This window comes from Gallus gallus, chromosome 6 (genome assembly GCF_016699485.2).
Source record: "Gallus gallus isolate bGalGal1 chromosome 6, bGalGal1.mat.broiler.GRCg7b, whole genome shotgun sequence".
In the NCBI taxonomy this organism is placed as follows: Eukaryota; Metazoa; Chordata; class Aves; order Galliformes; family Phasianidae; genus Gallus; species Gallus gallus.
The window spans coordinates 3,064,715-3,077,139 of NC_052537.1; the positions used below are offsets into that span (position 1 = coordinate 3,064,715).

At 43.5% G+C, this 12,425-nt stretch overlaps 2 protein-coding genes across 13 annotated transcripts in view; one reads left to right on the plus strand and one right to left on the minus strand.

Moving 5' to 3' along the window:
• The window catches only part of WAPL (WAPL cohesin release factor), a 133,258-nt gene extending 124,276 nt beyond the window's left edge, over window positions 1-8,982 (minus strand). For 6 of the 10 annotated variants that reach the window (XM_040702315.1, XM_040702314.1, XM_046942786.1 and 3 more), the window contains exons 1-2: window positions 7,769-7,952; window positions 789-916 (exon numbers count right to left, since the gene is read on the minus strand). The gene's annotated coding sequence lies outside the window, so the exon portion shown is untranslated. Of the gene's footprint in view, window positions 1-788; window positions 917-7,056; window positions 7,282-7,768; window positions 7,953-8,226; window positions 8,408-8,442 lie in introns of those variants that run through there. The other 4 variants (XM_046942785.1, XM_046942783.1, XM_046942784.1 and 1 more) reach the window with 4 other exon arrangements.
• Window positions 8,511-12,425, plus strand: part of LDB3 (LIM domain binding 3) — a 120,883-nt gene continuing 116,968 nt past the window's right edge. For all 3 annotated transcript variants that reach the window (XM_040702318.2, XM_040702319.2, XM_040702320.2), the window contains exon 1: window positions 8,511-8,630. The gene's annotated coding sequence lies outside the window, so the exon portion shown is untranslated. The remainder of the gene's footprint in view (window positions 8,631-12,425) is intronic.

Genomic DNA, 12,425 nt, shown 5'->3' on the forward strand with positions numbered 1-12,425 from the left:
CAATAATACTTTCCACCTTACTTGCCTGTATTAGGCATACTATGTGAAATGAGGAAAAATAAGAACAGGTATAAAACAAGCCCAAATAATTTCTCTTTTTTTACCTCAAGGTCTCACATTTAAGTATAGAATTTCTTTCCCAATGCCACTGCTCATCTTCATATAGTTGTACAGAAAAAGCCTACTCACCTGGGTCTCTACCTCCTAGAGACTCTTATTTGCCCCCAGTTTCAGCAGAGAACAACCAATCATTCTGCTACCTACTCCACAGAGCCAGAACTCTTTCCAAGAGTCTGGCACAAAATTGATTCCCACTTCTCTTTGTAACCCTGATCGCTGGAGTCCCTGTAAGCCCAGACCTTGGCTCCCTTCTACCAGACAGGTTCTCAGATCAAGCATCCTTGCCACTCGCCCCAGTTACAGTCCAGCCTTCAAGCCCCTCCAGGGTCTTGCCTCCCAGAAGTGTCACTGTCCTCCAGTTCTCACTAGTTCATTCTTCTAATACCCATTTCCAAGCAGTTTCCAATGCCTTTGGGTGCTAAAGCCAGCATTAAATACAGCCCCCTCTTGGCTTTTAAAGGAATTATGTATGCTTCTGTCTCTACATGTAAACAGATGGAGTCCAGGTTTATAATAATCCATTAACTTTTATTTACAAATATGATTTATTTTGATGCTTCTGTCCTCAGCTGAAGTCTGAGTAACAGAAGCACAGGTCAGAACTCTGTAAGTATACTGACATAACTTATTTGAAATACTGTTTCTCAAACACACAGGTTAAGACTCACTTTCTGCTGCTGTTCAGTGAAGTAAGAGAGCTTAATCTTATGAAGGACAGAGTCAAGGCAGTAGTACCAGGCAACTCAGTAGTAAATAACAATTTCTGCACAGATTACTTCTGAAAATCATTCCCCATCTGAAAAACAAACAAGCAAACAAACAAACACCAATCTTTCAGGTCCTGGATCTTTATGTTCACTTATCACTCATCAGATGAGAAGTTAACTTTCATGTAGTTTTAGAAATAAAAGTTGTTCACTTTGCACATTGCAAGGAACATTTGTCTGAAGGAATAAAAAGCTAAACATTCTATGAAACTTCATTTCATTAAATCTCACCCATTTTAATTCTTGCTTTATATCAAACTGTCGCTTTAGAAGACAGCTAAAGTGAAAGGAAGCCAAAAAACACAACTTAGGATACCCATCAGCACATCAAAATAAAGTGATTGTATATAAGGACAACAAAGAGTGAAATATTGTGAAATACAATAGCCTTATGCGAAACATGCTCCTTCTCTTCCCTGTTGTAGACAACTCAGCAAAGGAATACAAAAGTTACCATCTTTTGTCAGATTTCTCCCTGCTTTTTTCTCCCCACTGACTCAAACCTCTCTGACTTATCTGTGGTGCAGAACCCACACCATAATGATCTCAGAGAAGGGACAAAAGGGGCCACAGCATGGGTTAGAGAATTGTATCTGGCAGCTTACTTTCATTACGCTGCCTCCTGAAATGGAAAAAAATCCCCATCACAGCTGAACGTGCTCCGCTGTTACTGGGTCATAGCACAAAGGCAATTGCTTACCAGATCAGGTCATGAATGTGGCAGTCATTAGAGCTGCCTGAACTCCAGCTTTTAAAAAATGAAATTACTACAAGACTTTCCAAAACAACACAGCTGACTATTCAACATCATTGGAAGCTACATCTAGGAAATACAGGATTTGGGGTTTAGATAAGATCAGTTCATTTCTTTTATGAAGAGACAGCCAGAGCCACATGGCCTAACCAGCAAAGCCATATGGGTAGGAACAGATTAACATCTGTAAGAACATACTGCATAATAACTGAGTCACATGATATGGATCCTGATGGAAACTGGGTTTCAGAGAAATGTAAATTTTTTAAAATCAACTTTTTAAAGATGATTTTCTGAAAAGAAAATAAAGTTTAAGCAATTCGCACAGATCTCAAATCACCTCTAAATTTGCCAAATAATGTTAAAACAGAAGAAAGTACAAAGTCATATGGCAATAAAGCAGCATCCCCTACGGACCTTTTTGTATCTTGGTGATTAGTTTCCCACTTGCTGAAGATTTTCCACAAATAGCAGTATTTTGTTCACAGTTCTAGACCTCACAGGACTGGATATCAATCCAGAACAGGGATCCTGTTTGTTCAAGGAATACTCAGTGGACCTTCAGCAACTGAAACACTTAAGAAGTCCCAGGTTAAGTACTACCACAATAACATCAGCTTTTGCAGAGTCTGTGCAAACCACACTCAGGATATTGGTTGATTTGACAAGTCAAGAGGACACCATGCTTCCCCTTCAACATACGACTGACTTCTTGGCACCTGCCTTCCCTTTCTTCCTTCCTCAAGAGCTAGTGGCTTGGTTCTACCTGATTTCCTTGAATTCAGGTATAATTTGTCTGTTAATATTTTAATTAACCTCAATTAGCAAAAAACCTCATCACTGATCACACATTTCATTGTAATATTCATTCTGTGCTAGAAACTGAAAAACAGGGTATTCAAGCAAGTTCATGCAATTTAAATTTTGAATTGCTTTCATTTGAAAACTTCATGGCTGCCCCTTTAAGCCATTCTGAATTAATTCAGTTTGATTTGTCTTATTACTTAAAAACCAGTATGCATTACACTGATTAAGGATCACAGGAGATTGTAGCAGCTAGCATGCTCCCTCACCTTGCCATTCTAATCCAGCCATAAGCCTTTGTAACTCTTACAAATGTATTTCAACATCTCTTGGCCACCTACAAATTGTGTGGGCAGCTCTACCTCAAATCTGAAAAACTGAAGGATGTATTAAATCCTTTGGTCCTCAGACACCTGAGGACCAGGTGGTTCTTGCAACAGGAGATCATGAACTCATACATACAGTACAAATTCAAGCCACAGGAGATATACTAGCAGTGGCTGTTAACTTTATGCCATGGATGTAGTTGGAAATTAGGAGAAAATGCAGGAATAGTTAAGACTGGCAACACAGAATATGGAGAGGGAAGTTATTTCAAGCCCATAGGAATCAACAGTCACAGTATTTAGACCAATTTAATTGCTTGGAGCTCAGTTTCTCCCTTACTGCCAATGCAGATGAAAAACACTAAGAAAGGGATGGAAAAAGTGTGCAAATAAAAAAATTGAAACTGCTAACAAATATATAGGTTGCTCTCAAAGTAATCCCTCTTATTTGTTTCCATGAAAACAACAACAGATACAAAAAGCACAATAACTCTGATAGAGCAAGTTCTCAGCTACAAAACATTTTTTATCTAACATAGTCATCACCATTAGATATGTACTTTGGCCAGCAATGAACAAGAAGAGCCTGCATGGCATACTTGTAAAAATCTGCCCAGAATGTGGCTAGTCTTTCACATTACTGTTGCTACTGCTGAAATGCACCACCCTCTGTGTAACTGTGCTCATACCCGCAGTTTGGTCTCCATAAATGTTCAGAAAGCATCACTGAATATCAGTGGGTTCATTTTTTTCCCCCCACATGGAGGAATTCAGTAACCCCTTTGCTTCATATGCACTTCAATGTCAGACATCATTTTGTCAGACTGCCCATCTGCCTCACAGCAACAAAATACAAGTGAGTATTAATAGAAAGGTTCTACCATTACTGCCCTCTCACCAGCATCCATCTGTGATGCTGTGGGCCAACTTAAAACAAGCAGCATTACTTTTGGAACATCTCATTAAATGAGAACTGTCATGTTTAGGTTTAAATCTAGTTGTCCTATTTCCCCTTTTAACATATATACTACTCCATTAGTAGCTTACTCTGGATTACCTGTTGAGGCATTAGTGTTTAACAAATTTACCTGATGTCTGAAAGATGAGGCACAGGGATACTATCATTTGACAGAGCCATTTACCTGTAGTCATTCTCCAGCAGCTGCCAAGATTTTAAAATCATAATCTTTATCCACAGCTCCCAAGTGGCCAAATAATTATTTGTAGGGCACTGTGAGGAAAGTTGCATAGCCAGTTCATGTGCTATGCTCACAGCTAAATGAAAAGTTCTCATGAAGCGTTGGTCATTCCATTTGTGATAGTCAGAAAGTTTAGCACAGTGAAAAGGCAATACAGGAGTGGAATGGCAAAAGGACAAACAGGAAAGGAATACTCACCCATCTCTGAGGACCTAAGCTCTCAAGAGAAACTCCCCAAGGAAGGAATCTCCAATCAGAGATCCTTCCCCAGGGGCAATCAGCCCTTAAATGGGGTCTAAGAGAGTTGCAGCCAACCTCCACCTATTCTGGTCACACAGCTGAATTGCCTTCATCTGTGCTCCCAGGGCTGAAAGGACTAGGTACATTCCCTGGGTGCTCAATCAGTGGTTCAGGCCATGACTCAACAGTTCCCATACACCATTCCTTATCACACGCTGCATTGAGACAGTGAACATATCCATGACATAACAAAATATTTGTTTAAAATAATTCTTTTAAAAGCTTCTAGAATGTATATTTCAACATTTGCACAATTATTTAGTTCTGGAGGAAAAATGGTGCTTGATTTAAACCAGTACTTTGAAAAGCCAGCTGGTTTTGTTTCCTCAGCTAAGTGAACCCTGTCTTCAGAGGTCAGAATTGCTTCAATAAATCATCAGGATCAACTGAACAAATCATCAAATCAAAGCACCAAGTAATCAAACTGAACAAATTGATACTCAACTACCACTACTTTGCAGTAATCTCTGAACAAGAGTATGACACTAAGTCTCTCTGTGACCTTGGCAAATCAGTTTACCAAGGAACTCAAGTTTATCTGTAAATAGGCTCAGTATTTGCACTTGAAATACTGAAAAGCAAGATTCTGAAGGTTTTATGCAAAGGTTTAAACCACAACTTTCTTTCCATACTCAGAGAGCTAGCAATGACTGTTCTAAGAAAGATGCAGTGATGGATTTTAATCAGCCTTCTACTGAAAACTGCAGAGAGATAATGAGTGAAACTTGTGGGAGGAGATTCATGATGCCTTTCCCCTCATACAGACAGCACGTATTTATAGCTTAATATTTACAGTTGAATAGTGAGCTGGAATGAAGAAGCCAAAGTTTACCTCATAAACTGACTGAAAACAGACCAAATGTGAAGAGAATTCAAGCTGTTCTATGTAAAAGATGTCCACAAACTTTGTAGATACTGCGTAGACAACATTGACATTTTGAGCCAGAGTGGTCCCAAGCAGGAAAACAGCCCACTTTAGGAGTTAAGCTGTGTTGCTGGAGTCCATCCCACCAATAGTCCCCCTTGGATTATCCTCTGCCATAACTCTGCTTTGACCCTGTTCTGGGAATGTTATGTTAATAATGTGGCTCAAGTAAATACAAGAACTGCCCAGAAAGGTTACCATACAGACAACCTGTTTTATTATTATTATTATTAAGCAAAACTGGAAAAAAATACAACATTTTAAGCAATGAGATGAAATTAAGAATGTTTCATTGAACTCTATGTAACAGCTTGATATTTTGATTGTTTTGTTAACTTGTTTGCTCTTGCATGTTGGCAACATTAAGAGCTTTGCAAAAGTCACGAAAGAACGATAACATGGAAAAATTAATCTGTCTTACAAGGTTAAAGCCACCAAGGCAGACCCACTCTATCCAGAACTAACTCTCAGAGGAACTATTAGAATTTCCCAGGACAATAAGTTGCACAGACTCAAACTCATAGCTCAAAAGCAATCCCATCAAGAGAGCATCAGAGAAAACTGGATAGCTTAACCTACCAGTAAGCCACTTTCTAGAAAGCAAATAGGATTCTCTACACATGAGTGCCTGCCATCACAGTCCTTGGTTTTCTAACGGTGATCCTGCAGGTGCAGGACAGGAGATTCTGTCTTTCCTAAAGACCAGCACAAGTTGTTGGGAAGCAGTTTTAATGTTTGTGCTGAGCAGACAGCTTTTCTACTTTCAAATTCCCTGGTCACAAGTGATGTAATAATCAACAAACAAGCCAGCAGATCCCACTCTGGTTCAAGCAAAAATAGTGATGCAGAACTCATCAGCTACTTGTCAGGAGAGGATGACAGGACAATTTACAGCTAACATGTGCTCCAGGGAGTAGAATTTCAGGTTGCTGAAGTGTGGTAGGGGTTAAAATATATGCTCTTAAGTCTTCACGATTCTTTCCATCTCGCATAAAATGGAAGAGTCTAACTGATCACCATTTTTTAAATCATCGTATAAGGATAATTTTCCTCCATATGGAAAGTGATTTCCAACTCAAGCCACTACTTATGCTACTTAACAAAGTTCGGTCATCAGCAGGAAAACATCTTATTATTTTGTAGCTTCTGTTACTTAAAGAGGACTTCTACAAAGAGACTTGATGAGAAATTTAGGACTGTAAAGGCTAACTCCAAGCATAACAAAGAATATATTTTCACCCTGAAAATCATTAATACAGATCCACTGCATGAAATCTCTGACAGCTACAATTCACACTCCTTGAACATGCTACTAAGAGCATATGTACTGTTTTAAAAGCATATAACATACAATGAATCTCATACAGAACATACAGAAGTGCCTCATCACATACCACAGAAAGTCAAATCAGGTACTGCCTTTATTTATTCCCACCTAATCTTCCTAAAGGGGATCACATGCCCTTGATGCAATGCTATTAACATGTACAAGATGGAGGTTTCTGACAGAATAAAGACATTACTCAGAGCTGGAAAATGAAAAAGCTCTTCTAGTTCAAATGCCTTTCACGAGATGAGGAAAAGATACTCAGGTCTTTTGCTAAACTAACTTCAGGATCTCCTTTTTATTATAAAGATGGACTAGGTGACCTTTAAGTGTTACTTTCAACTCCAACAGCTCCATGATTCCGTGAAATGCCATCCTACTTGAAGACCTCCTCAGCATACAGTTTTACTTGAAAATACCCGCTACCTACATGAATGTGTAGATACAGAAGCAACATCATGTGGCTACAGCAACTAAGCACTCAATCAAATGCAATAACTAGAGACACAAAAATAAAGAAAAGAAGCTGCTTACCCTCAAAAGACCTTACATAGACAGGAATTTCCAGTGAGAAACTCTCACCTCCACTGCCAACCCTTAAATGAGGTCTGGGAAGGGGTGGATCCTGGCTCCAGCCCTTCCGGTCACTCGTGTGTATTGTGTGCACCTGAGATCCCTTGGGTTGGCCCTGCCTTCCCACCAGGTGCTCAATCACTGCTTCAGGCACTGACTTAGGATTTCTGCTACACGTTGCTGTGCCTAAACAAACATACACGAAGTTTAAAAAAAAAAAATGATTTGAGAAAAACTTACATTTTACAGTACAATTTTACTGCTGTCTCAAGAATAACCTAGCAGATGATGGCGACTAGACTTGCTAGCTGTACAACAGCGAGAAATCAAATAGAAGAAGTACTGTAGTTTACCCATGGTTCGAGACAACAGCAGTCACAAACAGCCATCTTAAAATCCCTTTGCAAATGGCCTTCTTTGTTAGAAGACAAACTGCACACACTGCTGTCAGCATAAGCATGTTTCCCCTAATGAGATATGTGATTTCAGCTACCAACAGCTTTTGGGAAGGGAGTGCTAAACTGGCTGCTGCAAATTAACCCTAACACTGCACAAAGCTGTGGTGCACTTCTCTTCCTTCCAGAGCAACCGTCGTGGCGGTCACAGTTGAGACCAACAATAAAAAAGTTGCAAGGATGATTCTGGCTCCTTCATCCGTGGTAAAACTAATTACCTGGTCTGCATGCTGCCTCAGATATGACGAACCCTTCGTGCGAACTGCACCAGTAAGTCACAGCCCTCGCCGACGGGAACTCTGGCCCAGCGGTACCACAGCGGTACCACAGCAGCCCCGCAGGCCGCCGCCCCGCGCCGCGCGCAGCCCTCAGGCCGCGCCAGGGCCCGGCCGCTCCTCGGCTGTCGTGGCGCAGCGCCTGTCCCTGGTGCTGAAGGAGAGCGCGGGGTCGGGAGCGTGGGGACGGCGCGCGGGGCTGCTCTCTCTGACAGACTCCTACCGGGAGGCTCCGCCGCGTCACCGCGAGGGCCGCGGGCTCCCCGCCGCCACAGCGCCCCTTCCACGGGGCTGCCGCCCGGAGAGCCGCCGCCTTCCGGAACTTTCCGGGTCCCTCCGAACGCTCCCCACCTCCCGGCCGCAGTCTCATCCCTGAGGGCACCCGGATGGGTCCCGTGTACCTGCTGCCCCGGCGCCCGACACAGCTTTGTGTCACTTCGCTGCTCTGTCCCCAACTCCAAGGGGTGATCTCAGTTCAAAAACTGGGTCTTAAAACCGTTGGGGCACGGAAGGGAACGGTTGCCGGGCTAAGGGCCGCTCCTCAGCGGCTACCCCCCCTTCGCTGCCCACCTCCCCTCCCCCAGCCACGCGCGGCGGCGGCCGCTTTAAGGCCCCACCTGGGCAGCAGCGCTCCTTCCCCTCAGGGGCGGTGCAGGGCTGCCCTCAGGCTGCCTCCTGGTGCAGCGGGAGCGTCTGCGGGCCGCTGAGCGGCCGTAGGAGTGGCGGCTCTGCAGTGTGCGGCCGCGAGCAGCCGGGCGGCCCAGAGTTAGCGGGTGCGCTGCTCGCAGCACCGCGGCTGGCACAGGTGGGTCGCGCTGAGGGACGCCGGCGCCCTAAGAGAGGAGCCCGAGCGGCTCTGCCACAGCCCCGCGGCTCTCGGCGTTTGTGCGGAGAGCCGCTGTTTGCCGTAGCAAAGAGTTGCTGCGGGGGGAAATGTTTCCTATTGGAAGCTGTTTGGGGAGGCAGACGCGGGTGGGTGAGCCTAGCTCTGGGAGCGAGCTCTGTTTAAGGTTAAACCTCGCAGCACTGTGCGCTTTTGCAGGTGTATCGTGCCTCAGCGGTGCGGTATCCGCGCAGGCAGAAGTAGCGGTACGGGAGCTGTCGTCAAAGCCTTGCGGAGCGCTCGCTGTGCCGTGCCGAGCCCCGGGCTCTCTGGCGGCCAGCCAGCGCCCTGCAAGTCCTGTGACATCAGCGTCAGCTCTGTCCCTGCTCTCTGGAGCTGACAGTGAGCTGCACGTAGCCCCTTCGCCTTTTTTTTTTTTTTTTTTTTCTTCCTATGCCTTTGCTTTTTTTTTTTAGAGGCTTTTTTTTTTTCTGGCCTGTTTTCTCCCATCACTTAGAATCCCCTGCAGCAAGGCACGAAGGAGAACAGTCGCAGGGTGGCTGTGAGCTTTCCTGCTTTCAGCCCAGAGTCGGAGCAGAGTGACACGCACAGAACAACAAAGCATTTTGCAGCGTTCTTTCTGGTTCAGATACTTCTATTCGAAAATGAGCTCTGCGTTTTAATCCAATTGCTGTTGACTCATTTCACGGTCTGAAGCTGGTAACCTAAGCACTGTGGGTCCAGCCATAGAATGGAGGTGGTCATGTTTGCTGAAACAACAGGTATTTTGGTGTTCTTTCTCTTTAAAACAAGTCAAAAACGAACAAGAAAATCTTGTTATCTTGGTGAAGTAGGTGCCACGGAGGTGTTAAGTATTACATGTTACAGTGGGTGCCCTTGAAAACCGTAACTGAGATGGCGTGAAGGTGAAAAGTTTGTAACATGCACTTCAGTCGTTTTGTAAATGGGGCCTTTGCAAATACCATAGAGGTGTGACTGCTTCTTTCCTCCTTCTTTCTCTCTTCCCACAGGTGTGGTTTGCAGTTCAACATAGTTACTATTAGAGCCTTCTGAAGGTGAGGGCTGGCTACGCTATGACATATATCCAGTCTTTTGGGATAGTAAAAGGAGACTATTGCAGGAAAAATAAAAGTCACTTAACACTGAAAATAGTGTAAAATGTGATTTTTTCTGTAGTGGTGAAAGCATTTGCAGTGAACAATCTGGTAGTGAGTAAGCAGGGAAACTGATGAGTCTGTAAGGTGATATAGGCTGCAGCATACAGCCAAACAAAGTGGTTTGAGCTGCATTTCTGATGGCGTTATGTTACAGAGAAGGGGAATAATACTCCACCATTGTATTTCTCTGGTTGCACCTCCCTGGGAATACTGCTTTATAGTATATGCTCACTGACTGCATATACTACTGGGACCTACAAGCACCATTATGGGAAAGATAGCAACAAAGCAGAATTTGGTGAAGCTGAGCAGTTTTATTTCTTTTGTACTGATTAGCCAATATATAGTACATATGTGTTTCTATGTCCAATGGGTTGAAGTGAACACCAGAACCCAAATACATCAACTGCTTCCTCATTATTCCATGGGTTATATAGTCAGCACTGTTAATTCAAAAATACTGCACGACACTGCAACTGCATATATCAGATGTAGTTCAACGCCTGACTTTTTGTCATGCAACACAGGCTGTCGCAAATCAAAGGTCAGATAAAGGTTCAAACAACTTGCCTACGAAATGTTACAAATGGATGATACAAATGATATAACCTTGTTGCTGCAGTAGTAGTAATTGAAGGCTCTCTTAGGGGCACTCTACCACAGGAGCTAAAATACATAATGAGTAATGTGGCCAGCCTAACAAAGTGGTAGCAATTAGAACAGTTGGAATTTCCATGACTTGTTTCCTTCCATCTTAATTTAGCATTGGCACTAGAAATTTTTATTTCTTTCCTTTGATATCTATGCACTTCCAAGCATGCAGGTGTAGCTTTCAGAAAGTCTGTTCACTGTAATGCAACGTGGTCTCCTAGCATATGTGAATTGTTTCCGCCAGTGTACAATCTCTGACGTAGCTGTGGAAGGATGGCTGTGCTTGGGCTCTGAGGTATTTGTTGAAGGCTGTAGCACTCTTTTATGTGCATGGAGCCTGCTGGCATGGGGACCTGTGGTGCCTGGTACCCATCCAGCTTCGTCGCAGCTGTTCCTATCAGTCATTTGGGGACAACTCTGAGGGACTTGGTGAGCTCTGAACAAATCTTTGTTTTGGTATCTGGAGAGAAAAATGTCACCTGGTTTCTGGAATGTTTTTTCTTTAAATGTCACTCCTCACATCAGCGGCCTCATTTGACTCCACGTAGCTTCTTTCTGAAGGGAGGGATCTATGCTCATGTCATACATTTTTCACCTAGATGGAGAATGTAGGGAAAAAGGCACCCCAAGAGAAACAAAACTCAGCTGAGTAAATGAAAAGTGATTTGGGAAAAGTCTAATAAGTGGTTATCTAAAGCAAATAAACCTAGTCCAAACACCACAAGATTCTAGAAGTAAGAGGGTAGTCTACTCTGTATATACAGCTTATTTCATCCGCAGGTTTCCTGGAAGGTTTTGTGGAGGCTTGTGCTGATAACTGTGATGGCAGTGCATCTGCTGCTCCAGTCCATTTCCCTATGTTTGCTCTGAATATTTAACTGAGTGCATTTTTCTTTCTCACCTCTGAAAGCAGGGCAGGATTGAAATAATCATCTAGGCAGGTCACTGACTTTCTGATCGAGAGGCTGCTCATGGTGGGAGTCAGTAGAATACAGGACCAGTGCTAAGAGCATTCCCAGCAAATGGAGTTGTGACTGCTGCATGAGCTTCTTTACTGCTTGCAGTTGTCCAGAATAAGACACAGGCAGGCAGAGGGGAAACAAACACACGAGGACCTAGATAGGCTTATGAAGATAATAATGGAATCTTTTTACCTCTGTGTAATAGTAGCTGTTGAGTCATGGCCTGAACCACTGATTGAGCACCTGGGGAAAGTACCTAGTCCTTTCAGCCCTGGGAGCACAGGTGAAGGCAATTCAGCTGTGTGACCAGAAGGGGTGGAGGCTGGCTGCACCTCTCTTAGACCCCACTTAAGGGCTGCCACTGGGGAAGGATCTCTGATTGGAGATCCCTTCCTTGGGGAGTTTCTCTTGAGAGCCTAGATCTTCAGAGGTGGGGCTGAGCACTTTTCCTTTTTCTGTGTAACACCCTTCCATTGTATTAGTCCCTTTGTCATTACACCTCCTCTATCACCACCGCACTGCATTGGTCTTGCTAATATTTATGCCCTCCAAGAGGCATCTGATAGCATGGGCATATGAAAGGACTAATCCAGTTTTGTTAAAGGGCAATGTGGGCCAGGACACTGGCGTATCTCCTACTTTTTCTTCATATAAGTGCCATGCTGTACTGAATGTTCATGTGGATGCAAGCAGAAACCAAGGAAGTAGAAAAGTCACCTCAGTTTAACATATCATTCAAGTGACAGTGCCCCTAATGAGATTATCACTTCAGTTTCATAGCTTGCTACCCAGCCTGAAGGATCTCAGAGACACTTTTAGATGTCCTAAACTGATAAGCGGGTGGCATGTTATGCATGTGAAAGTAGGCTAGAAGTACATAGTGTTTGATTAAGCAGCATTTCTATTTCTTAATGCTTAGTTGTTCAGATTGCTGTCTGTGCAGTTTAATTTCTCTATAGCTTTTGTTTTTTTTTCCCCCCAATGAA